Raw genomic sequence first — 25,977 nt, 5'->3', positions numbered from 1 at the left:
CAGTTTCTTTTCATGTGGAATTTGTTTTTGAAAATTTACCTCTCTATTGCTCTCGTTGCCGAATCACGGGACATGCGCCAGCTATGTGTCGTAAGCTTCAACAGAATGGGCAAATTGAAGGAGATAAGTCAGTTTTGGTTGGAAGGAAGCCCGCTATGGACACGGGCGGAGTTAAGCAACAAATACCGGTTGTAAATGGCCGCCAATGGCAGGCGGTTGATTCGATTAAGGAGGCTACAAATGGCCAACAATCTCAGCCAGAGATTGAGCAGCAGCAGGCTGCTTCATTGTCAGAGCAGCAGCAGTTTACTCTAAGGGAATCGGTGGTGACAACTTCGGTTGTGGGTTCTCCGGCAAGGGAAAATTCTACTGCTAAAGGTAATAGATTCGATGTTCTTGCTATAGAGGATTCAAGTTTATTACATTCGACGGATGTGGCTACGATGACAGGACCAGATTTATTGGAGGCTATCACGAAGCCGGTCCAGAATTCGGTTTATGGCAAGCCTCTCAAGGAGTATAGCTCTGAGGAGGAGGAGACGATTATAGCATATGTTGTGGGTGATGTGGATGTGGGTGATGCTAGAATGGGAGTGGTGATGAATGATGATATTCGGGGGCCTCCTTCCTTAGTTTTGGGCAATATTGGAGGATCTATAGCAGAGCAGCAATTGGTAGTTGGGGCAGAAGGTCTCGCGAGCCAGCAGGTTAATTCTCCAATTAAGGAGGTTAATGGTGATAAGCAGTCCAATCCTACTCCCGAGGATATTGCGAATCGTGTAAATCGGTTAGAGGAGCATGTTAATCAAGGAATGCAGTTACTTTCAGAGTAGAAGCGCGGACATGGCCGTCCAAAGGGATCAGGAAAGGGAAGAGAGCATGTACATGCAATTCTGGAAGGCTGCATTAAAAGTAGACTTAGAAATGCCGAGGAAATGGGTTACAAGCCAAGGGAGTTTGTGGTTGACCTTACCAATAGGCCCAGTATGAATTCAATGAATTAAGCCGTTCATGGACGTTGGTTGGATGAAATAGATGATTATCCTAATTTTCAGTATTAAGTTGTTTTTGTTCCTTAGTTTTTCCTTCTCTTTTCGAGTTTTGTGCCCTTAGTCTGCGTCTTTGTGCTCTCAAGGGTTTTTTTTCTTTTTCTTTTATAATAAACCTCAATTTAATAATAACATTTAACATGTTGGAAGACTTCCCTATGCAAAACATTCTTAGTATTCGTACAATTTTAATATTCTCTCCATATATTAGAATTTTTAGATTCCATTACAATGATATAAGTTTCTCAATAACATGAGTTTCAATTAATTGAAATAATTGATGAATAGGTATATCTGAAGACCTAATTTCATTTAAAAATGCATGCACATAAATTTCATCCAATAATGTGCTACTTGAGCCAAATTTACATGCACTTTTGAATATCATATTAATTTATTGAAATTGAGCATATATTGATTCATCATATCAGCTACATCCTACGTAGCAGCAAGTATAGGTTTATCATGTAACTAAGAACCATCATCAGTATATAGTAGTTTGATGCTATTTCATGTAACAAATCTCTAAAACAAATGAGCAAAATATCACTTGGTATTTTATCAACATCGTGACCATCCTTTGAATCACTAATAATTCTATTTTCAATACTACACAAAAGTTGTAAAATAAAGTATTGCACCATAACTCATTAAAGCCCAATAACACATCATACAAAGGCAATATCAAACTTGACCTAATATTAATTATAAAATTCATTACACACCATCAAATTCTAAAAATAAAAAAAAAAACATAAATTTTTACATTTGAAAATTAAATACAATAAACCACCAAAAATACGTTTAAAAATAGTTCCGCAAACTCTCTTATTGGACCTCCCTCACCGTGTGGGCCAGAGAACCACTCGTCAATCCGTCGCCATCCCACCCCACTCGTCGACCAGAGTAGGTTGAGAGAGAAGACTATTTGGAATTTGTAAAAGTAGGTATAGAAGAAGAGTAAGTAATGCGCTCATTAGTTAATTAGTCTTTTAGTTATTTGTCAAAAGATGAATGAAACATTTGTAATGGACATTTCATTATGGAAAATGAGACATTTGTAATGGATGTATGAAGTATATATTTACTTTGAAAATTTTATGAGAATTCTAAATATATTTCATTAAACACACATTTGTGTATGCGCTTACACATATATTTTTATGCATATTTTAAACGTAAATAATGTGAAAGAATAAATCAAAACATGGATTGTATTCGTGAGATAACCCTGCAACGTGGTGGGACGATGTGGAAGAAGAAATCCATAAAGGGATTGTGTTTGTAAAAATAGCTTATAGAAATCTATAATTAATGTCTGTAATGTGGGAGGGAAATATTCATAGTATATTTGTAAAATTGCTTGTAGAAATCTTTAATTTGGGAGTGAATTAGTCATATTTATAGGGTTGATATTTGGAGGCTAAGCATCAAAATTTAAATTTGGGATCCAAGTTCCAAATCTGTATTTAGTATTGACCATCATATTTTATGTTTACCCGATAAATTATTATAGTCTAAGCTTGGACTCCAAGACTCGATAGATTTCAGGTGTCAGATTTTACTTTTTGATTATACATATTCACTAAATAGTGATATAAAATATTATATTGCAGATTAGAACATGTACAAAACTGATGCTATATATTCATTCAACAAAATGTACTTTAATATTAGTATAGATGGTTCACATATTGGATAATTAAATGAATTTTAATTTACATTACTACTTTCTCAAAAAAAAAAAACTTATTATTTTTATTAGGTGTCTACACCTTCATTAATAAAATTGAATTTGTATGTTTTACTTGCAATCATAATCCACTATTATAAAAATACTCTCTATATTCCTTATTATACAACTTATATATATATATATATATATATATATATGCAATTACTTATATATTTTTCTAAACTATATATTGGCCCACTAAAAACCTTTCTATTTTATTTAATATATGTGATGAGGACTAGAATACTCATCAGCGCTGTGCTTAGCAATACAAGAACATCTTACTTGATTACTATTATTGTTATTATTATTCTTATTGAACGAAGCCAACCAGCGCAGGTTTAATTGAAGACCTCAGATAATAAAGGGACCTGGCAGCGCAGACGAAGGGACTTGGCGGCGCAGATTACCCAAGTTACTCGGCAGCACAGACTCGCCTGCGCGGCTCAAGGGAGCTACTCAACACGGGCAACGAAGGACAGCGCAGATGGGTCAAATCAAGACTAAAGTATATTAAGGCATTAAAGGGCCTAAATCCAATTATTAGAGTTCATGGGCCTAAGGCCTTTAGGGCTCACTCTCACATCTATAAATAGAAGGTTAGCATTAGCATTAAAGGCATGATTTATTTGGGAGCAACACACTTGTAAAATGTAATTATCTCAAAATATAGTGAAAGAACTCGAAGATCTCCCGTGGACGTAGGTCTTAACGACCGAACCACGTAAATCCTGTCTCGATTATTGCTTTTTAGATTAGGCGTTGATTTCATGCTTCACCAACTGGCGCCGTCTGTGGGAAATGGGGGCTACGTCGTAAGTTCCGACGAGCTTCTAAAAAAAAGGGGGGGGGGGGGAATTGGGGTTACTGTTCATCGAAAAAAATTTGGGAAATTAGGGATTGGGGTTACTGTTCATCGGAGGTTACTGTTCATAAAAAAGTTGAAGGATCCCCAGATCTGGATCGAGGCCCGACCACACCTCCTTAGAAAATTTACTCCTGGGCTTATCGTGAATCTGGTCGATCCCCTCCTCCGAGAACGAATCTCAGCCAGCGGATCGCCACTCCTCCGCAGCCAGCGAATCGCTGTTCGTTTACAGCCGGGGATTCGCCGCCCTCTTCCGGCCGAGCACTGGAGATGCTCTCCATAGCGGTCGAGGATCTGTTTCCCGATTGTGCCATCGCGGATTCCGTCATTCTCTTTGAATCTGGACAAAGCGATGCCGTTCAGGCCTCCGTGAAAGCACAGAACCGCGCGCCGCCACTATGCAAGAGCTGTGCACTATCGTCGATTCAAGCCGTGCGCTGCCGCCGTGACCAGAGCTACGCCTACAAACACCTCGTCTTCTTCGGTCCGATTCCTTCGATTCAGGGCAAAGCTCGATCCTAAACCGCAACTCTGAAATTCATTTTGCACCGTTGTCACGTCCGAAACCACCGTCCTTCAGCCACATTTCCAGCTCGATTTCTCAATTTGGGGGAGAAGAGGGCCTTATCGAAGAAACAAAAATAAAAGCTAAGTCTCGTCTGAAATCACCAAAACCCCCAATTCTCTTATTCATGAATTTCCTAGAGATTTTGAACAAGTTCCAGCAAATCTTGACAATTATTTATGTTTCTCTTATTCTCTGCTGTGTTTTTCATTAAGTCACTGATGGAGTATTCGTACCAACGGTTGCTGCTAAATGCACGCCAACTGTCTAGATGAGGGACAAAGGGATATAGTGGCATCCAAGGGAGGGAGACTATCCCTGCTCAAATGCAGGGTATCAAAGTTCAACAACGCCGATTTTCACCGGAGCTGCGCTGTTGGGGAATGAGTCTCAAAGCGCCAACTATATGGAGAATACAAAGCCTACAAACTGCGCTAATTCACAACTTGGGAACAAAGCAGCGTGCGCAGACCTCAATATCCAATTCAGGTTGGGAGAAAATAGACCTGAGCAGAGACCGCTGCTCTTCCACGGCCAGCGGGTCACTGATTCTCTTGGGATAAAATGGAGAAGAAGCAATGTTCAAATTGGAGGTTACTTGTTTTTTGGAAACTACATCAGCGAGAACGTAATTGTTGTTCTTAAAGGGTCTGAGGCTCATGTACAGGGAACAATAGGGTTGTAAATATGGCTTGGAGAGTAATGTGTACAGAGCTTAAGCTTTACAGAGGCCATGATCGCGACGTCGTTTCGCAATTCGTCAAGCGAGCAGGGCAGCAGCCCAATTCATTCTAAAAGCTAAGTTCTACTGCCTCGTATGAGTATAACAATGTTTGATGCATCTTATGCATATGTGAGCGTTTGTATTAAGCTATTATAGTTCGATTCCTCTTTGGTTGGTTACAAAATCTGTATAGTTCTAATTATTATGGAATATACTCAAGCATGAGTCGTTCTATCGTTGAAATGTACCAAGATGATGAGGTTGTTGGGATATTTAAGTTTTGGTTAACTAAGTTCTTGACATAGCTTTGTTAGCTCATTTGCTGGACTAATTCCTTAAAATTCACACAATAACTAGTTTGTCTCATGTTTCCATTCTTGTTCATGGGCAATTATAGTCGGGAACCTTGTAAATCAAATATGGTTTATATAATAACGGTTGCTGAGTTGCTTTGCTTCGTGATAGGGGAAAATTTGGCAATACAGTGACTAGATTATCGACGTTTGCAGCACCTGCAGTGAAATAGCCAAGACATCAAATTTGGGCAGTGAAATTCGTTGATCTCAGCGAATGGGTGAATTTTAGTTCAGGGCCTATTCTAGCTATTCAGTCCTGGGTTCGCTGCCACGCACAAAAGACTTGTGATAGCCCTGTACTTTATTCGAGAAAGTTCTTGAGCTCGAAGGGACGTGTAGCAGCCCAGCTTTTTATCGGAATCCAGAAAAACATTATGAATTGATTAATGAAGTTCCAATGCAAAGGACTGTGTATGAGATTAAGATGGGCTTATATTATTGAAGATGCACTCTCAGCCTCAGAACTCCTTGACATACGGAGATGTCGGCTTTCGAAATCTAAATCACGTCGTCGGCAACTCACACCCACCACTGAGGTGAACTAGCTGGGATGACAAAGTCTCAGTTTTTATGATCACCAAGCCAAACAAATTACTCTAGCGTCTCAACTCTATGGGATTTATTGATCTTGATACAACGAAGTTTCCAGCGCTGTGCTATTATGCTTTGCTCTCCACCAGCGCTGCTGCGCATTCTTTATTCTTCACCAGGCCAATGCCATATACCGATCCATCTCATTGCCTGCGCTGAATTTCTAGCGTTGATAAACACTAATACAAGACGAAGCTAAGTTATCTCCTTTCATTATGTTAATTCTTGATGAATTAGTTACTTTCTTTGGCTGTGCTTGTTGATTGTTGGTTAAATTGTTGGGGACAGGGTGTATACTCGGATTTTGTGAAGTTTAATTGGGGCTGACATGCATTATTTTCACTGTTTTGGCCGAGTCTTCCTACTGAGATCCACAAGAGGGCAGTGCTGCGTCGACGAACACCATGGCTCAGCCTGATCTGATGGGAGGGCCGATCATCATCTTGTTACGGATGCTTCGCAGGGAAGGAGAGGGCAGTTCATCGACTGCGCTGATGCAGCGCAGGTAGGGAGAGCGGTAGTTCATCAGCTCGCCGAAGCAGCGCAGGGAAGGAGAGGGTAGTTCATCGACTGCACCGATACAGCGCAGCGGCGCCGCTACAACGCAGAGAGGGAGAAGATAGTTCATCAGCTCACTGAGGGCAGTACAGGGAAAATTAGAGCCTTAAGAAGACAGCGCAGACGGCGGTCTTCGAGAAGAATTGGAGCATCAAGAGGTCAGCGCAGGCGGTGGTCATCAAGAGTGCAGCGCATCTGGTCTATCAGCGCAGCGCGTCTTTTCTCTCAAGGCAGCGCAATGCGTCTTGTCTATCTGGGCAGCGCTGCTGCGTTTTTCTCTATAAGCAAGGAGCAGGGTTGCTTTTTAAGAAATGTCTGCAAAGAACACAACTCATGTTGAATTTAGGGGCTTGTTGGATTTCTGAATTCTAGGCTTGAAGAGTCGTTTAATCTTGTTATTACAACATATTGCTGATATCTTGTTGTGGTGGAATTCAACTCTTAAATCTGGACAAGACCAAATGAATGATGATTTAAAATTTATTTCTTATTCATACGAGAATATGTTATGAAGTTGAAAAGCTAATTGTAATTGTTCGTTGATGAATGCGAGGATCATGCGAAGAAAGATATAATAGCAAAAGAAAAGGAGAAATTAGTGGAATAACAAGATGAAGAAGAATTATTAAGCTGCGCAGGAATGAAAGCAAGAAGAATTACTAAAGCTGCGCTGTAGAATCACCAAATTGCATTGCAAAATCACTAAGTTGCGTTGCGGGATATCTAAGCTGGTCTTCAACACAGGAACTCTACATTCTCTCAGCGCAGAATATAATAGTCGTGTCCAACACAGAATCGCTAAGCAGTCTCCAGCGCAGAATGTCTAAGCCGTAGTGTAACAAAGCTAAACCACTAACTAGTGGTGGTCCAGGTACTTCGCAGAACTATAGTCCCTTACTACATGATCTTAGCTATTTCATCGAAGCATGAAAACATGATTGGGAACTAGGAAATATTATACCTTAACTTTTGGGCATGAGCATGACTTATATTATCTATGCTGGGATTTATGCAATAATAATTATGTCTTGGAAGCTGCACACCTTCTACATATGTGCTAGGACCTGGAACATAATTTGGATAACATACTTTGGGACCATAGTCATACCAGCGCTATCACTAACATCACAAGTAGGAACACCAATCACAAGCATACACATAACATGTTTTGTTGAATCATGCACATGTTACTAAGGGGGGGAGTGGAGTATATACCACCATGTGTGTTTTCTCGAAAAACTTAGCAGGATATTTGAGCCTTAACGGCAACTCAACCGCGTAGCGGATATTAAAACCTTAAATGGTAACTTAGCCACGATCTAGAACTGTAAGCTTCAGAATATATCTGAGCTTCCTCAGCGCAGTCAGGACGGGCTATCTTAGCCTGCGTAGCTATCACCTTAAAATGTATCTGAGCTTTCTCAGCGCAGTCAGGACAGGCTATCTCAGCCTGCCCAGCTATCTCAGGTATTTCAGTTATCTCAGCCTGCACAGCCATCTCAGTTATTTCAGTTATCTTGTCTGGTGGAACTATCTTAGTTATTTCAGTACAATCAGCGCTCAAATTATCACCATAACTATCTTAGTCATCTCAGCGCAGTCAGTGCGATTATATCAGCGCAGCCAGTGTGGCTATCTCAGCGCAGTCAGAACGATTGTACCAGCGCAGCCAGTGTGGCTATCTCAGCGCAATCAGGGTGATTATATCAGCGCAGCCAGCGTGGCTATTTCAGCGCAGTCAGTGCGATTGTACCAGCACAGCCAGTGTGGCTATCTCAGCGCAATCAGGGCGATTATTAGGGCTATAAACGAGTCGAGCCGAGCTGAATACTAGTAGGCTTGAGCTCGGCTCGTTTAAATATTCGGGTGTTCGAGCTCGGCTTGAGCTCGATTCGAGCTTTTATCTTGATGATCGAGCTCGGCTCGTCACCCACTTACTAAGCTCGAGCTCGATTCGAGTTCGGCTCGGGTGATGCTCGATAATGTCGAATTCGAAATCGAGCTCGAGCTCGAGCTCGGCTCGTTAGATGTTCATATATATGATGCTCAAGCTCGAATTTGTTATAAATTTAAGAAAATCTTCTTAATTAATATGTTACTCGAGTTCGAGTTCGACTCGTTTAAGGCTCGTGTACTAACTCGATTGAAGGCTCGACTGAAGGTTCGTGAACAGGCTCGCGAACATGTTCGCGAACAATCGAATTCGAACATGTTCGTGAACTCAACGAGCCGAGCATTGTCAGGATCGAGCTCGACTTGATAAAATTTTTGAGCTCGAAATCAGGCTCGAGCTCGACTCGTTTTGTTATCGAATCGAGCTTCGAACGAGCTTTTTTTGAGCCGAATCTCGAAAAGCTTGCGAATAGTTCTGTTCTTTTACAGCCCTAGCGATTATATCAACGCAGCCAGTGTGGTTATCTCAGCGCAGTTAGTGTGATTGTCTCGTCTAAACTACCACATATTACCCAAGTCATCTTCGGCGCAGATCGTCTAAAGTTATCTTAACTAAGGCATTAATTGCACGACGAAGGCATTAATTGCAACTCAGAGGCATTAATTGCAAAAACTAAGGCATTAATTGCAAACTCAGGGGCATTAATTGCAAAAAATAAGGCATTAATTGCACGATGAAGGCATTAATTGCAAACTCAGGGGCATTAATTGCAAAAACTAAGGCATTAATTGCACAATGAAGGCATTAATTGAAAACTCAGGGGCATTAATTGCAAAAACTCAGGGGCATTAATTGCAAAAACTCAGGGGCATTAATTGCAAAACTTTGGCCTTCAGGGCAGCGCAGGCCTCAATGTCTATGCTCCGTGCAGAAATATCATAAGCCGCGAAAGTTAGACAGGGGATGAGCCTTAAATGGCAACTCAGCCGCTCTCCCAGGTTACTCATCGGCACCGGTTTTTCAGCCCTACTCGGGTACATTCTCAGCTCTTCCAGGTCTTCAACAATCGTGCTTGACTTCTAAAGTACGCGCACGACACTAGGGGGGAGTAGGGGGTGTATACCCCCATCACCTCTTATATCCTATTTTTTAGGAATAAAAAATTTAAGTTTTAGAGTTGCCTTAGCTGCGAGCATTAAGTTGTAGAGCTGCCTTAGCCGCGAGCATTAAGTTGTAGAGCTGCCTAAGTCGCGAGCTCCTAGAGCTGCCTTAGCCGCGAGCATTAAGTTTTAGAGCTGCCTAAGCCGCGAGCTCCTAGAGCTGCCTTAGCCGCGAGCATTAAGTTGTAGAGCTGCCTAAGTCGCGCACTCCCAAAGCTGCCTTAGCCGCGAGCATTAAGTCTCAGAGCTGCCTTAGTCGCTAGCTATAACAATCAAAAAGTGGCTCAACGAGCACGTTCGAAAGGGAGTTGCTTCACTCTTGTTATTTTTGTTGTTATTCTAAATATTTTGACAGGATTGGGATATTTCTGGTATTGACAAATTGGCAAGGATGTAACATTCTATCATTGATTATTTTGCAAACTTACAAGTATTCGATTTGTGATAAGTTACAGGGCTGCAGGGCTAAAAAACACTTGGACCCTACTCGGGAGAGCAACACAACGCTGACTCTATATCACACACCACTGGTTGAACACGAAGAAGACACAGTTCAACCAGACTAGGGGGAGTAGCTGATGAGGACTAGAATACTCATCAGCGCTGTGCTTAGCAATACAAGAACATCTTACTTGATTACTATTATTGTTATTATTATTCTTATTGAACGAAGCCAACCAGTGCAGGTTTAATTGAAGACCTCAGATAATAAAGGGACCCGGCAGCGCAGACGAAGGGACTTGGCGGCGCAGACTACCCAAGTTACTCGGCAGCACAGACTCGCCTGCGCGGCTCAAGGGAGCTACTCAACACGGGCAACGAAGGATAGCGCAGATGGGTCAAATCAAGACTAAAGTATATTAAGGCATTAAAGGGCCTAAATCCAATTATTAGAGTTCATGGGCCTAAGGCCTTTAGGGCTCACTCTCACATCTATAAATAGAAGGTTAGCATTAGCATTAAAGGCATGATTTATTTGGGAGCAACACACTTGTAAAATGTAATTATCTCGAAATATAGTGAAAGAACTCGAAGATCTCCCGTGGACGTAGGTCTTAACGACCGAACCATGTAAATCCTGTCTCGATTATTGCTTTTTAGATTAGGCGTTGATTTCATGCTTCACCAATATGTAATCTTTATCATTATTATATTTAACGTATTTGGACCACAACTATAATAAATAACATTAAGAATGTGTTTACATTGATGGATAAATTTATCATTGGAAAAGGCGAGGGATAACAAAAAATTATAATGTCTCATTTATTTTCCAACATCTATATATTATATAAAGAAGCAGTTTAACGGAAAGTGTTAAATTTTTAACAGAATCTCAATAACTATGTAACGGCAGTTTCATATTATTTATCGCATTTTACTCATATTATTTAACTGTAGTTTTAACTCACATATAAATATATGAATCCCACTAACCCTCAATGTTTACCAACTTAAAAGATAAATATAAAAATTAAACATGTATTCATCTATCTAAATGTTAGTTAGACACGTATTCCACTACCCCAAAATTGACAGCTAAATAAATAAAGCAATCAATTTATATTATAAAAAATAGAATTATGCATGTATCACTACAAATTTGCATATTTCATCACTAACCTGCGTTTTTTAAAACACGAACTAGCATATATATTTTCAAAGATGTATACCCCACCTCCGCATATATTTTGATATATTTAATATCTAACAAAAACATACACAAAAATAAGTAATATAAAGCTCAAAAATGAAATAATATTACACTATTAAAATCAAAATTCCAAAATTGTTAAGCTTATTTAAAATCTAATTCATTAAAATCGGCATATTGTAAAATAAAGAATTATCTATATCTAATATATAAAAGAGGAGTTTTTTTCCCTCCAATTTTCCCTCTTTTTCTTCTCTCTCTTCTTCCATCAATTTTTATTTATATTTTTTATACTCCCTTCGTTCCATGAAGCACGACCAAGTTTTCTTTTTGGTCTGTCCCACAAAGCAAGACCAATTTCTAAAAGTAGCAAAAAAAATTACTCTTTATTCACCTTTTCACTTTTTCACCTACCACACTTAACACACAAAATATCAATTTCTTAATTCCCGTGCCGAAAAGAACTTGGTCTTGCTTCATGGGACGGAGGGAGTATAATTTAATTATTTTTAAAAAAATCATCAAATTTAATTGATGAATAAATATTTAATATGCATCTTAAATTTAAGTTCATGAGAAAAATATTTAATATGGTATAAAAATTATCAAAAATGAATTTAGAATGAATAAGTTATGAAAACTTTAAAATATTTCATTTTCTCTCTCTTTGTTAATATTTTACTACAACTTTTTATTTATGTTTGTGTATAAATTTTTTGTATTATGATGTATAATATTCTATAATATAATGTGTACGGTTAATTTTCATCAACTAATTTAAAATTATTTAATAACTATAATTATTATTACACTTTGTACAGAGTTGAAAATTTATGTTTTTAAATTCAGAATTTCATTGAGTAACTGATAAGGATTATTTTATTTTAAAAAAATATTTTATAGCACTTATTTATATTTTAATTCTATTTAATATTTATATTTATTTATTTAAATATATCGTTTAATTGTGATATTTGCCGTGCATTGCACGGATGGTCGTACTAGTTTGACATAAAAAAGAAGTTTAAAATTCAACTAAATATAAAATATTTAATTTGCATATCAAATTAAAGATCACGATAAAAACATTGATTTGATATATTTTATGAAAATATTTGATTTAAAATATAAAAATTATATTTATGTAAAGATTAAAATTTAAAAAAATTCTCTCCTCTCTCATCTTTTTTGAATAATTCTATTTTTTATTTTTAAATTTATTTTCTTAACTTATTTTTTTGAAAAAAATTATTTTCTTTTTTGGAAAATTCTCTCTCCTCTCTCACAGTCATATTTTTTTTATTAAAGTATTATAATTTTCTCTCTTCTCTCTCATCGTTTTGGAATAAATATATTTTAAATTAATTTTAATTAGTATTTTTATTTTTCAGTTTTTTAACTTATTTTTTGTTTTTGTTTTTCATAATATTAAATTGGATAAATATCATGAAAACTCCTGAACTATACATTATATAAATATAAAAATTTAAAATATTTTTTCGTGCATTGCATGGGATGCAAATGCTAATTTTTTATATATGAGTTAAATACAATCAATAATTCAATTGGAGAGAAAGAATATAAATATCAGTTTCTAGATAACATAACAATTTAAAATATACCGAGCCAATTACTTCACAATCATATCGATTTACATAAAAACCATTAATCCAATCAATAAATTAAAGAAATAACATAGAAAAATAAATTTATTACAACAAATAAATTTCATAAAGACACATTAACATAATTCTTGTTGCACTTTTATAATAATAATTGTATTTTATTTTTATATTTCACAGCTTTCTATATATATTATATAAAACTAAGTTATTGAAATCATACATATATTATATATATGAATATGAGAAATATATGAATGCAAATACAATAGCTATAAAATTTGATTTTGATTTATCACAATAACTTTGACTTTTCCTCTATTTGAACGTGAAATTGATAACAAATCCCATGATACTGATTAATAAAACATAAAAATCGTGATATTTATCGTGATAATAAAAGCAAAAAACAGAAAGAATCATATGAAAAAACATGTTTGGACTTTATAGTATCCAACACAAACCACACTAGTGTTTTACCCGTGCATCGCACGGGATTACATATGTTGTTAAAGTTTTATTGTAACATTCTGGAATACATTTTTGTATAATCTCTAAAATAAATTAGTTTTAAAAATATTTTATTATACAATTGTTATACCAATTATATTACTACTAAAATATATTTAAGACTATCATTTTTAATTACATAAAAATCAATGTAAAAATAATAATACATGAAAAGACAATTGGAAACTTCTCATCTTATTATTATAAACTAGTATTATACCCGTGCTCCGCATGGTCCAATTTTTCACACGACATGAATATTCATACGTATTTAATAAAAGTAGGGTTAATAGCCGAAAAATACACGAACTATCACCGGATTTGCATATTGCACACGACCTTTAAAATTAGCCCCAGAATACATCACCTTTTAATTTAGTTGTAAATTTCACACGGCGAAAGTTCCGATCACTCTTAAGTTTGACCGGCGATAACGTGGACAATATTTAACATTACATGTCATACTCGTGGCTTTTTTTTACACGCTGGCAAGCCACGTGGGCAAAACGACGTCGTTTTGATAAGGAGAAAAAATTAAAAATAAAAAATAAATAAAATTAAAAATGACTCATGGCCTTTCTTGCGCCTCATCCAGCGGCGGCTTCTTCTTCAGCGGTTCGCCGGCCCAGGAGGAATCTTGCGACCACAACGGTGGTGGTGGAACGCGGCGGTTGGAGACCCGATGGCGGAGGTCGGCGTCCTCGTTGGGCTCGTCATCAGATCTGGGGATCTGAGGGAATTGAGTTAGGGGCACCGCGCCTAAGCCCTAGATCTACATGTTGCGACCGTCACCGCCACCTCCCTCTGTCCACCGGCGACCGCAGCGAGCCACGGCCGCTGCCCTCGCTCCACGGCTCCTCTTATCTCCCTCACAGGCGCACACGCACGGCCAACCGCCACCAAGCCCAGCCCAAAGCCCCCTTCTCTCCACACTCCGGCGACAACAACGGCTTCTTGCCGCCGTCCCGCCGTAGCTCAGATTTCTAGCAACGACGTAAGAATCACCCACAAACCCGTCTCTAATCCCACCGCCGTGATTCTCACCTTCAACCCCAAGGCACTCAACAATCAACAACCCCATCTCCCTCCTCGCCGCTGCCGCCGCCACCCCCCAAACACAGATGAAGTGCCTCCACTGCTTCCGATCCACCGCCTCGGCTCGATTTTAGAAATTAGCGTTTTGGTGGATTTGTGTTCCTTCAGCAATTTAGAAATTAGCAGGAAGCAGAGAAGCGATTTGGTGCACTGGATCGTGTTCCTTCAGCAATTTAGAGAATAACATTTTTTTGTTTTTGTTTTATTTATTTATTTATTTAAAAAAGCTTTACAAAACGGCGTCGTTTTACATGATCGCCGGTGCGTCCACGTCTGCAAATTCCGGGAGACACGTCATCTAGGATTTAAGGGATGGTCAACGCATGTGCAAATTGCAATTAAATCAAAAAGTGGTGTATTTTGGAGCTATTTTTTAAGGTCATGTGCAAAATGCAAATTCGGTGAAACTTCGTGTATTTTTCGGCTATTAACCCATAAAAGTAATATATATAATAAGAGAAGCGTACCTGTGATTCACACGACATGAATATTCATACATATTTGTGAAGTATAGTATTGGTACATAATACAAAATTAATCATGTATATTACATAATACAAAAAATAGGAATTAAAATAATAAATAACTTTCATATCATACAGTTCATATTAAATAAGAAACTTATATATTAAAAATATTAAAAATACATAAAAAATCCGTGTGCATATAAAGTAATTCTATATATGGACCAAAAATTATATTTTTTATTATTATTTTAATTTGGCCCACAAAAAAATATGAAGGCCCAAGAGCAAGTAATTAATCGGACTAAAAGCATTAAATAAGTATTGGGCTTATGAAAAAGAAAGTTAGTTCAATGTAATTTTCTCTGTATCTCATAGAAATTATTTATTTAAATAATAAAAACGAAAAGTTTTGATGAGGAGTAATATGTGCAGAGCAGAGAAGTGGTATAAGCCAGAGGAGCGGGCTTCAGCAGAGAAGTAGAGGGATGGGCCTTGTCAGAGGAACAGTCTGCACCAGAGAAGTCATCACCACCAGAAAAATGGCCTTCGCCAGAGGAATCACCAAAAGAGCGGAAAAATCTCCCGCTTGAGGGCAAATTTACTATTATGTCCCCGACCACGCAAGACGCATGTTCCAGCAAGGAAATTACCATTTTACCCTTAACGTGTAATCTATAAATAGCCATGAGCATGTACCTTGTAAACTTACGCTATCTTCACTTGCAATACAACAGTAATCAGATTCTCGTGCTCTCAACTTTACTTTTCTCTCTCGTTTTTCCAAAGAACACTAGGTATAACTCGTAATTCACCGATAATGCACCAATTAGTTATATATCCGTTTAATTACACTTCACCAAGTTTCAGTTTTAACAATAAATTGTATATCTAATAATAGTATTTTGTTTTAACAATAATTGAAGAATCACTACAAGAAATTAAGGGTTTTAGCCACACATGGATGTGTGGCTAAAAGTATATTTATGTGTCACTGTTTCTTTTTACCCACACATAAGTCATATGTCAACATGTGTGGGTAAAACTTTGTGAAGAAAAGGTATTATCCACACATATGTATATGTGTGGGTAAATCACCAAACATTTACCTACACATATATATGTCACGAATAATACATTTTATGTGTGAGAAAAGATATTTATGATATACTGCAGCGATGATGTGGAAATGACATGGCATTTACACGTGGCAAATTTTATGTGTGGGTAATTCATCAAGCCTTTACCCACACATATATATGTCACAAATAATTTATTTTTTGTGTGGGAAAATATATTTTTGAAATAATGCAATGATGACGTGGAAATTACGTGGATTTACACGTACCTTTTGTGACACATATATGTGTAGCTAAATCTTATAAATTATGTATAGGTAATTATTTTTTAATATTAATTTTAGAAGAAATATTATTATTTTTTAAATATATAAAATAAGTGTGGATAAATGTTATTATGTGTGAGCAATATTTTTTATCACAATTTTTATAAAAATATAAAATAGCATATCATACATTATATGAATCAAATATAATGAATTATGAAATACAATCTTTTCATGTATCGCATACAATGATAGATGCATTGATAAACATATAATTCGAAGTGTCTTCCTAAAAAGAAAGAAAATGAAAGAAGGAAACAAGTCCTATTGTTTACATCCTATGCTCCATGGGTTGATGAGCATCTGCGTCCTTTTACCCTGCAACTTTTTTGCAATCCTTGATTTCACAATGGGTTGATGAGCATCTATGTCTTTTGAAAGTCCCTTCACTTTTTTCGCTTCTGCTTCAATTCTCAACTGCTCCTTTCGTCTAGCTCTCCGGTTAAATTCTACCCGAGTCACCCTTTTGGTTTTCTAAGAGCTGCATAGTTTCCATCACAATCAGTGATATTCACTTTTCTTTGACAAATTAAATTGAGAATATAAATATCATACGGATCAATTTAACAATGAAAAATGAATCCACTAGCACCAAAAGAGAGATGCTCAATATAGACCCCACACCAGACACCAGAACCCATAACTATACAAGCAAAGCTACTTGTTCAATTATCCTTGCAGAAAAAGGAAACAAACATAATAGATGGTTAAAAGAACCCGAAACAAATGACTCTCACCTCTTTTCTGTATCCACATCTCCATCATCGGCCTGATTTTCATTTTGTTCATCATCATCATCATCAGTTCCATCATCCGCATCTGCCTCAAGGAAATATTTCTGACGCATATAAGAGGGAAGTGCATGAAAACTTCATATGCAAATAAGTGAAAGCACATGAATATGGAGGGACAATATTCATTTCCACTTCAAGTGACCAGTTCGGGATGAAGTACGAACGTATTCATCAATAGCTTCACCAGGGACAACTAAAGGGATGGGCTGAGGCCCCAATTCATGTTGGTAAATTTTCTGCATTTCATCTGCAACAGCACGAGCTAAGGCATCCTATGGTAACAGACTGTAAGGTTGAACCATTAATATAGAAAGATAAAGAAAAATGATGAAATTACACACATAAGAGATTGATACCAACCTGATGGCTCTCAGGATGAGGATTGAATGAACATCCAAGATGTTCAACCTCAACAGCAGGAATAACGCAAGACTTGGGCTTCTGTCATGATTAACTGTTAAATAAACCCCATAGATTCTAAAAGAACTCGCATTCTAGTGAAATATAAGCGCAACAACTTCAGATGTAGATGGCAAATTATAAGTTCGAGCATTTTTTCCCCTTTTACTAATCAACTGCAATTTCACATCAGTCGCAATACCATTACTTAACACATCCTTAGCCATCCTAAATGACGTTGCTAAGACATTTTGTTCATCAAGCATTTTTTGCAAATCACGCACAATTTCCAAATGCAAATCATTATAATTTTTAGTTTGCCTGCAACAATAAAAATAGCATTATAAATAAAAATTAATTAAATAAATGAAAAGTCAAGCACAACAACAAAACTTAACATAAATTAAATTACCTCATTGAACGAATTCTATTATTGATTTTGTTATCTGTATCATAAATATACAACTGCGCAAACTTTGGAGGACAACCTTCGATAGGAATCAAACTACCAATCAAATGAAAGTTTTGCCCGGACAATCGAAACACTGGAGTACAATTACCAGTATTTATCGAGTGATCAATTTTACCACCCATTGATGTAAATCCAAACATATTATTATACGATCTAATATTTTGAAGATAATGCTTACTTTTAACATTATTTCCAAAAATAAGATCATATAACACTTTAGGCGGACATGTAGCCTTTGGAAGTTCAATTTTCCCATGCATACAACACAATGAATATTTAGGTTTCGTAGAATTAACAACCTTAGCTAATCTTTCTTCATACCAAAAGAATGCAAAACAATGTTCACATTCTTCCACAGCATCACCAATATCCCAATATTCTGAAAAAATTCCAGAAAAATTTATTAATATTAATAAGATAAAATTACAAAAAAAAAACATGCTAACCATCATCACACAAATCTTATGAACAACCAGAAAATAAGTACATAATCACTAACAAACCTTCTACTTCAAAAACATCCAACTTATCAAGCACACGATTTAGCGTACTACCAGAAGGCCAAGGTTGATTAGAGAAGCCACTACCTCTGATCGAGCCAACATTAGTGGTACCATCAACATCCACAATTCCACTAATTTGATTACATCCATTTAAACTACCTCCACAGGTTTCCCAACTCATTTCATCTGAAACATTAATGCTATCTGTATCATATCAAAGAAAACATAATTTAAGTTAATATATTATTAATAAAATCTAGACTATTGCTATACAATGAAAAAAAACATAATATAATAATGTACCTCCATAATTTTGATATACATATGTATACATAAATTCTATTACTCCCAAATAAATTTATCCAACAAACAAAACAAAATATTAAAATTTATAACTTAATATAAAGCAACCTACATAAAATTCAGAATAGTATATAAAACTAAATATAAACCTAATATATATAAACTCCCTAATAAAATAAAGAATGTAGTTATAAAACAATGTAAAACTTATGTTGGGAACCTTGTGGATGATACCAAAATTCATAGGACTTAATTGTAATAGACTAGAATCTCTTTGAACTCAAGTGTAAGAGTTCGTTTCTAGTTTAGCTTGCGGTGTCGAAGACTGAAGACTGAAGAACGAAGGACTGAAGACTGAAGACTGCAGATACCAACTGAAGTATCAATTGAAGAATCAGTTGAAGACTGATTACTTAATGCGCGCAAAGGACTGATACTAAAGACAAGTATCAGTTGAATATTCCTCATCGGACTGATCTTCCAAATGTTCAGAGGAAGCCACGTACTCACAAAGTACAGCCGCATTAAATACAGAGATCTCAGGATCTTATCTCTGCAGATGTCATTCCTATCTAGTGGTTACTTTTCAGAGACGTCACATCTCCTGTCCATCAAAGAGAGCTGTTTCCACCCAGACAAGGAACCTCGAAGATTGAAGCCTCAGCCCAAATTTGAATTGCTCTCCAATGGAAGAAATCTAGAGGACGATTTACGCCAACGGATCTATTCAAGAGTTCTCCTACAAATAGCGCTCGAGGATCACTTCAACCTTCACCGATTCAACGACATAAGCTGAAGCTCTGCCGAAATTGCTACTCAGCCTAAAGCTTAAATCTCTCCAAAGCTTGAATCGAAGAAGAGAATTCCAAAGCCAAAATCAGTCACTGCTGATTACACACATTCTCTTAGACCTTAGGCAAACCTCTGTTTACCCATGTTAGGTCCTGAGGGTCTCGAATAGGTGTATGGGGGGGGAGAATACACCTATGGGCTATTTTTACAATCCTCAATCAGAGGGATCTCAGTCAGAGATCAAAACAAAACTTTGCATGCAAACAAAGACGCCTGTTTTACTGAAATCAGTTTTGACCAAACAGGGTTGACGACTGATACTGAAAGCTCTTCAGTAAAGAGTTATCAATTAAGTTGCTGGAACTTAACTGATGCAAGTAAGGGCTTCAGTCGAGTTTGCTAAAATAGAGATGATATCACTCTTCCTGACTATCAGAGGATAGATCAGTCAGACTGATATCATACGCAGCGGAAATTAAACTTAGTTTCGCAATAGCCTCGGTGGAGCACGTTGTTGGTTATGGTTTCTCTTTGCCGTTAAGTAGTGTTCAATTTATCAATTGAAATAACACAAGTAAGAATATAAAACTGAAAACAGTAAACAACACAGAGACTTTTACGTGGTTCGGAAAAACCCTTTCCTACATCCACGGTTGGTTGATCAGACCAACAATCCACTCCGCAAGTGCTTAACTGGTGCACTGCAAACCGAACCGTGTGCTTGCCGGGTGCACACAACCGTACCACTGAAGAAAACCCTTCTTCAGTACCCACGCTTCACTCACGTCGGATTTCTCTTGCTTAGCACAACACGCACTAAGACTCTCAGAGATAGAAAACCCTTCTGACCTCCGAATCACTCAAAACACTCTTATGGGGGGGTGTTTTGAACGAGTGCCAACTGTACTTACAAAGAACAAGTTCTTTGAAGCAAGTTTGACCTTTGGCTTCTGGGTGAACCGAGTTTTGCCTAAGGTCTAAGAGAATGTATGTAATCAGCAGTGACTGATTTTGGCTTTGGAATTCTCTTCTTCGATTCAAGCTTTGGGGAGTTTAAGCTTAAGGATGAGTAGCAATTTCGGCAGATTTTCAGCTTATGTCGTTGAATCGGTGAAGGTTGAAGTGATCCTCGAGCGCTATTTGTAGGAGAACTCTTGAATAGATCCGTTGGCGTAAATCATCCTCAAGATTTCTTCCGTTGGAGAGCAATTCGAATTTGGGCTGAGGCTTCAATCTTCGAGGTTCCTTGTCTGGGTGGAAACGGCTCTCTTTGATGGACAAGAGATGTGACGTCTCTGAAAAGTAACCACCAGATAGGAATGACCTCTGCAGAGATAAGATCCTGAGATCTCTGCATTTAATGCGGCTGTACTTTGTGAGTACGTGGCTTCCTCTGAATGTTGGAAGATCAGTCCGAGGAGGAATATTCAACTGATACTTGACTTTAGTATCAGTCCATTGCGCGCATTAAGTAATCAGTCTTCAACTGATTCTTCAACTGATACTTCAGTTGGTATCTGCAGTCTTCAGTCTTCAGTCTTCAGTCTTCGACACCGCTAGCTAAACTAGAAACGAACTCTAACACTTGAGTTCAAAACAATTCTAGTCTATTACAGTTAAGTCCTATGAATTTTGGTATCATCAAAACAAGGGTTAGGATATTCCACAAGGTTCCCAACAATTTCCCCCTTTTTGATGATACCAAAACCACACAACAGTTCTAGACAGCAAAAAGACTGAACTCACAGTACAAGTTCTAAAACTAGGGTGAAAACAGTTCCCCATTAACAATAGAACCTAAAAACTTGTACTTAGAGTTAAGAACGAAACAGTTCTAAAACAGAACAAGGAGAAAACATAAAAACATAATCAGAGCCTGGACAAAGAGTCATTGTCTTCAGGTTGAGATCAAAAAGAAATTCTTTTCATTAATAAAAGACTGATAAGTCATCAGTCTAAAATACAATTTTTGTATCAGAAAAGAACAATACAGAAGACAGCTAAGAGACTCACGGTTTTTGATTGTAAAGCTTGAAGACTGCTTCCCAGATCTCTCTGGCATCACTGGAGTCTGGATGAACATTCTAAATCTTGCATAAGGCTCTGAATTCTTTTTTGATTCTGTCTCTGTCGACTCCATTCTTAATACTTGGTGGAGTCACAATCTCTTTCTTTTTGTGCTTGCTATCTGTTCAATCTGCTGTTATCTATTCTCTCTTTTTTGATGGAGACTAACCACAGCAGATTATCTTCTCTACCTATGTTTAGTATTGAAAAATACGACATATGGAAGTTTCGGCTTGAAAGCTTCCTCACCGCCCAACATTGCCGAATGTGGGAGTCATCACCAGCGGACCAATCACCATCACCGAAACCATCAAAAAGGTTCCTGTTAATCCACAACAAGATCCTTCCGATGAGGTCTAGCCCAAGCAAAAAGCAGACTTCACCACAGAAGAAATGAAGCAAGATGAGCTAGACAACCTCGCCAAAATCATCATCTCCGGCACCGTTCCCGACAAGCATGTCATGAAGATCATCAAGTGCGGAACTGCAAAGGAGATGTGGGACATTCTGGAAAGAATGTGCGTAGGTTCCAAGGAAATCAAGGAGAATAAGCTATCCATAGCTTGCCAGAAGTTCGACTCCTTCCTCATGCTCAAGAATGAATCTGTCAAGGAAATGGAACTTAGATTCAATCAAATCTTGAATGAAGTTCAATCCATTTCCAAAGACAAATACACTCAACGAGAAATCAACCTGAAGATTCTTCGAGCACTGCCACGAGGAGAATGACAGATCTACTCAGTCGCTCATCAACATAAGCCTGGATTCAGTCAGCTCCCGACAAACAAGCTTTTCTCCGATCTCATGGCAAATGAGTTCGACCTTCTGAGAAATCTTGGAAACAAAAAGGCTGGAGGATCAGACGAAGATGGTCCATCAACCTCAAGAGGAGTAGCACTGAAAGCCTCAACAAGAGAAGGCAAGAAGCAGATCAAGGAACCAACGGAACTCAACCAGAGGACTTCTTCAGTCAATATGCTTTGTTGACTGAAAGATTTAACAAGATGGAGTCCAAGTTTCGGAAGTACAGAAGGTTCCACAAGCAGCACTTCAAAGGAAAGGAAAGAGAAAGCTGGAAGAAACAGTCAAGAACCGCATGATGCAATCTCCTATGATAAGCAACTTTCCATCGAAAGGTCTTGTTAAAAGCATTGGAGGAAAGGTTGCAGCTGACAAAGGAAAGAATGTCATGATCATTTCAAAGGACGATCCTTCTGAAATCACAACATCAGAAGAATCAAGAGATCATGATATGGATGAAGTTCGCAAACGCAGACTGATGGCAAGATCAAATGTTCCACCTCCACGGAGCTACAGACGAGCAAAGGAGGCCCCCAACCAGATCACCCTACTAAGAAGACTGGAAAGCAGATTTCAGTCAAAGATCGGGGAAGGAACATCAGGAATCAAGAAGAATCTTCCTCACCAATCCAAGGGGAAGAAAGGCCACATCAGACAGAGACTGACATCAGTTCAGTTTTGGAAGGAACAACATCCATGGAGACCAAACAATGCTGAGTCTAGTCGAGCCAAGCGACATCCACGACAACAAGCAACTGGACATCAGTCACGTCTCCATAAGTCTGTAAAGACTCGAGTATCTCAAGGAAGATACTTCGCCGAGCAAAGAAGACCTCAACCACTCATCAGACAGAACTGCTACAAGAGTGAGGCCTTCAAATGAATTTCTCAACAGAAGAATGCTCGTGTGCCAACTGAAGCGCCAACAACATCAATCAGTCAATCAGCAAAGCGCAAGAGATCAGCCAGACCAATTCTGAAGCAGATATGGGTTCCAAAGGGAACTCAAGCTAATATCGAAGGACCCAAAGCTTGATCAACTCTTCCTTGCAGGTCAATGTCAGGAAACACAAAAAGAAGGAAGAGGTAAATCTTCAATCAGAACGTGGTATCTGGATAGTGGCTGCTCGAAGCACATGACGGGCTACAAAGAATATCTGTCTCAGTATGTTGAGAAAAATGGATCCAAAGTTGCATTCGGAGACAACTCAATCGTAGAAATAAAAGGCTACGGTGTGCTCAACATGGGTAACGCCAGTATCAGTAATGTTAGCTTTGTTTCTGGTCTTAAACATAATCTGTTGTCTGTGAGTCAATTTTGTGACAGCGGTTTCACAGTGAAGATCAAGAAGGATGAATTCACTGTTAGAAACAATCAAAAGAAGGTGATTGTGAAAGGATTCAGACAAGGGAGTCTCTACGTCGTTTCTTGGGAAGACAGCCCTCCAGAAACATGCCTCATCAACAAAAGCAGCTCGGAGCTCAACTGGCTGTGGCACAAGAGACTCAACCATCTCAACTTCAAGACGATCAACAAGCTTGCTAAACATCAACTGGTAGAAGGTCTTCCTTCTATTGTGTTCCAGAAGAAGCAAGAATGTGAAGTATGTCAAAGAGGAAAGCAGACGCGGATGTCATTCAAGTCAAAATCAGGACACTCCTCTGAAAGAATTCTGCATCTACTTCACATGGATCTGTTTGGCCCGATCACTCCAAGAAGCTACAACGGTAGGAAGTACACCTTAGTAGTTGTGGATGATTATTCACGATATACTTGGGTTATCTTTCTCTTCAAAAAGAAAGAGACGTTGGAGGAACTGCCAAAGCTGCTGAGAAGACTGAGCGTTGAAAAAGAAGTCAACATCATCAGCACCAGATCAGATCGTGGGACTGAGTTCCTCAATACTGTCATTCGTGAGTATTGTGATGAACAAGGAATTAGTCATCAAACTTCTGCAGCAAGAACTCCACAGCAGAACGGAGTTGCAGAAAGAAGAAACCGGTCTTTGAAGGAAGCAGCAAGGACGATGCTAGCCGAATCAAAACTCCCCTTGAAGTTTTGGGCCGAAGCAGTCAACAACGCATGCTACACGCAGAATCGCTCATTCCTCACTCAGAGACATGGAAAAACTCCATACGAGCTATGGAAGAATAGAAAGCCTTCGATTTCTTACTTTTATGCTTTCGGTTCTAAGTGTTTCATCCACAACAATGAAAAGAAGAGGTTAAACACTTTCGATAGCAAGGCTGATCCAGGTGTCTTCCTTGGATACTCTGGAACAGAACGTTCAAGCAAAGCCTATCGAGTGTTTAACTCTCAAATTCTTTGTGTTGAAGAAACACCTCACGTGATCTTTGATGAGTCTACAGATGATTTCAGGGAACAAGAAGCTGAAAAGTGTGTCCAGAACACTGAAGGTTCCAAAGCTTAAATCCACAACACCGAGCCCTCTACTGTCTTGGTGTGGGGACCAGGCAAAGATGAAGATACTGAGAAGCTTCAGTATCAAAAGATCAGCCAAAGGTCTGAAGTTCAGACTGGAGCCAATGCAGATGGCATCAGTCAAGGGAGAACTCCAGTTGCTGAAGATCGAGTTGAACGTGCAGAAGCAGCTCCAGCTCAACTCTCCCCTGCTCCAGAAGGTGCTCAACACCTCAGAACCATTCTGACCGAAGAAGCCCCACCATCTCCAGAAGAGATCAAGAAGTATCGAAGATGATTTGAATTCCACTCAAAGGAGAATATTATTGGAGAACCATCAGATGGCGTCAAGACTCGGAGATCAATGTGCAACCTCGTCTTCGACATCAATCAGAACTGCATCAATGAAAATAAGATTTTCAGCTGTTTCTTATCATCTACAGAGCCCAAGGACGTTGAAGAAGCTCTGAAGTCTACTCAATGGGTCATCACAATGCAAGAAGAACTCAATGAATTCAACTGGAATTCAGTTTGGGATCTTGTGGATCGACCAGACAATGCAAAAGTGATTGGCTTGAATGGATTTTCAAGAACAAGAAAGACGAAGAAGAAAACGTTGTGAGAAACAAAGCAAGGCTTGTAGCTAAAGGATACAGTCAAGAAGAAGGAATCGACTACGACGAAACATTCGCTGCAGTTGCCAGATTGGAAGCAGTCAGACTCTTCTTAGCCTTCGCAGCTCACAAAGGTTTCAAGGTACACCAAATGGATGTCAAGTGCGCATTTCTCAATGGAGTGCTCATAGATGAAGTCTATGTGGAACAACCTCCAGGTTTTGAGGTTGCTGGACCAGAAAAGGTGTACAAGCTGAAGAAAGCGCTCTATGGATTGAAGCAAGCTCCAAGAGCGTTATCATCTCTATTTTAGCAAACTCGACTGAAGCCCATAAGTGCATCAGTTAAGTTCCAGTAACTTAACTGATAACTCTTTACTGAAGAGCTTTCAGTATCAGTCGTCAACCCTGTTTGGTCAAAACTGTTTTCAGTTAACAGGCGTCACTATTTGCGTGTAAAGTTTCGTTTAGATCTCTATCTGGAGATCCCTCAGCTTTAGAGGAATTTGTAAAAATAGCCCATAGGTGTATTCCCCCCCTCCATACACCTATTCGAGACCC

At 38.3% G+C, this 25,977-nt stretch overlaps 1 long non-coding RNA gene across 1 annotated transcript; it reads right to left on the bottom strand.

Annotated features, from left to right (window-relative positions):
• Window positions 1–16,454: 16,454 nt before the first annotated feature.
• On the bottom strand, window positions 16,455–17,542 carry LOC130992780 (uncharacterized). Its single transcript, XR_009091392.1, has 3 exons — window positions 17,405–17,542; window positions 16,988–17,316; window positions 16,455–16,731 (listed from the first exon to the last, which is right to left on the bottom strand). It is a non-coding gene; the product is annotated as an uncharacterized LOC130992780 (long non-coding RNA).
• Between the last annotated feature and the right edge of the window lie 8,435 nt (window positions 17,543–25,977).

The sequence above is a fragment of the Salvia miltiorrhiza genome, chromosome 7 (genome assembly GCF_028751815.1).
Source record: "Salvia miltiorrhiza cultivar Shanhuang (shh) chromosome 7, IMPLAD_Smil_shh, whole genome shotgun sequence".
NCBI lineage: Eukaryota > Viridiplantae > Streptophyta > Magnoliopsida > Lamiales > Lamiaceae > Salvia > Salvia miltiorrhiza.
This window is presented reverse-complemented; position numbering and strand designations above follow the sequence as displayed.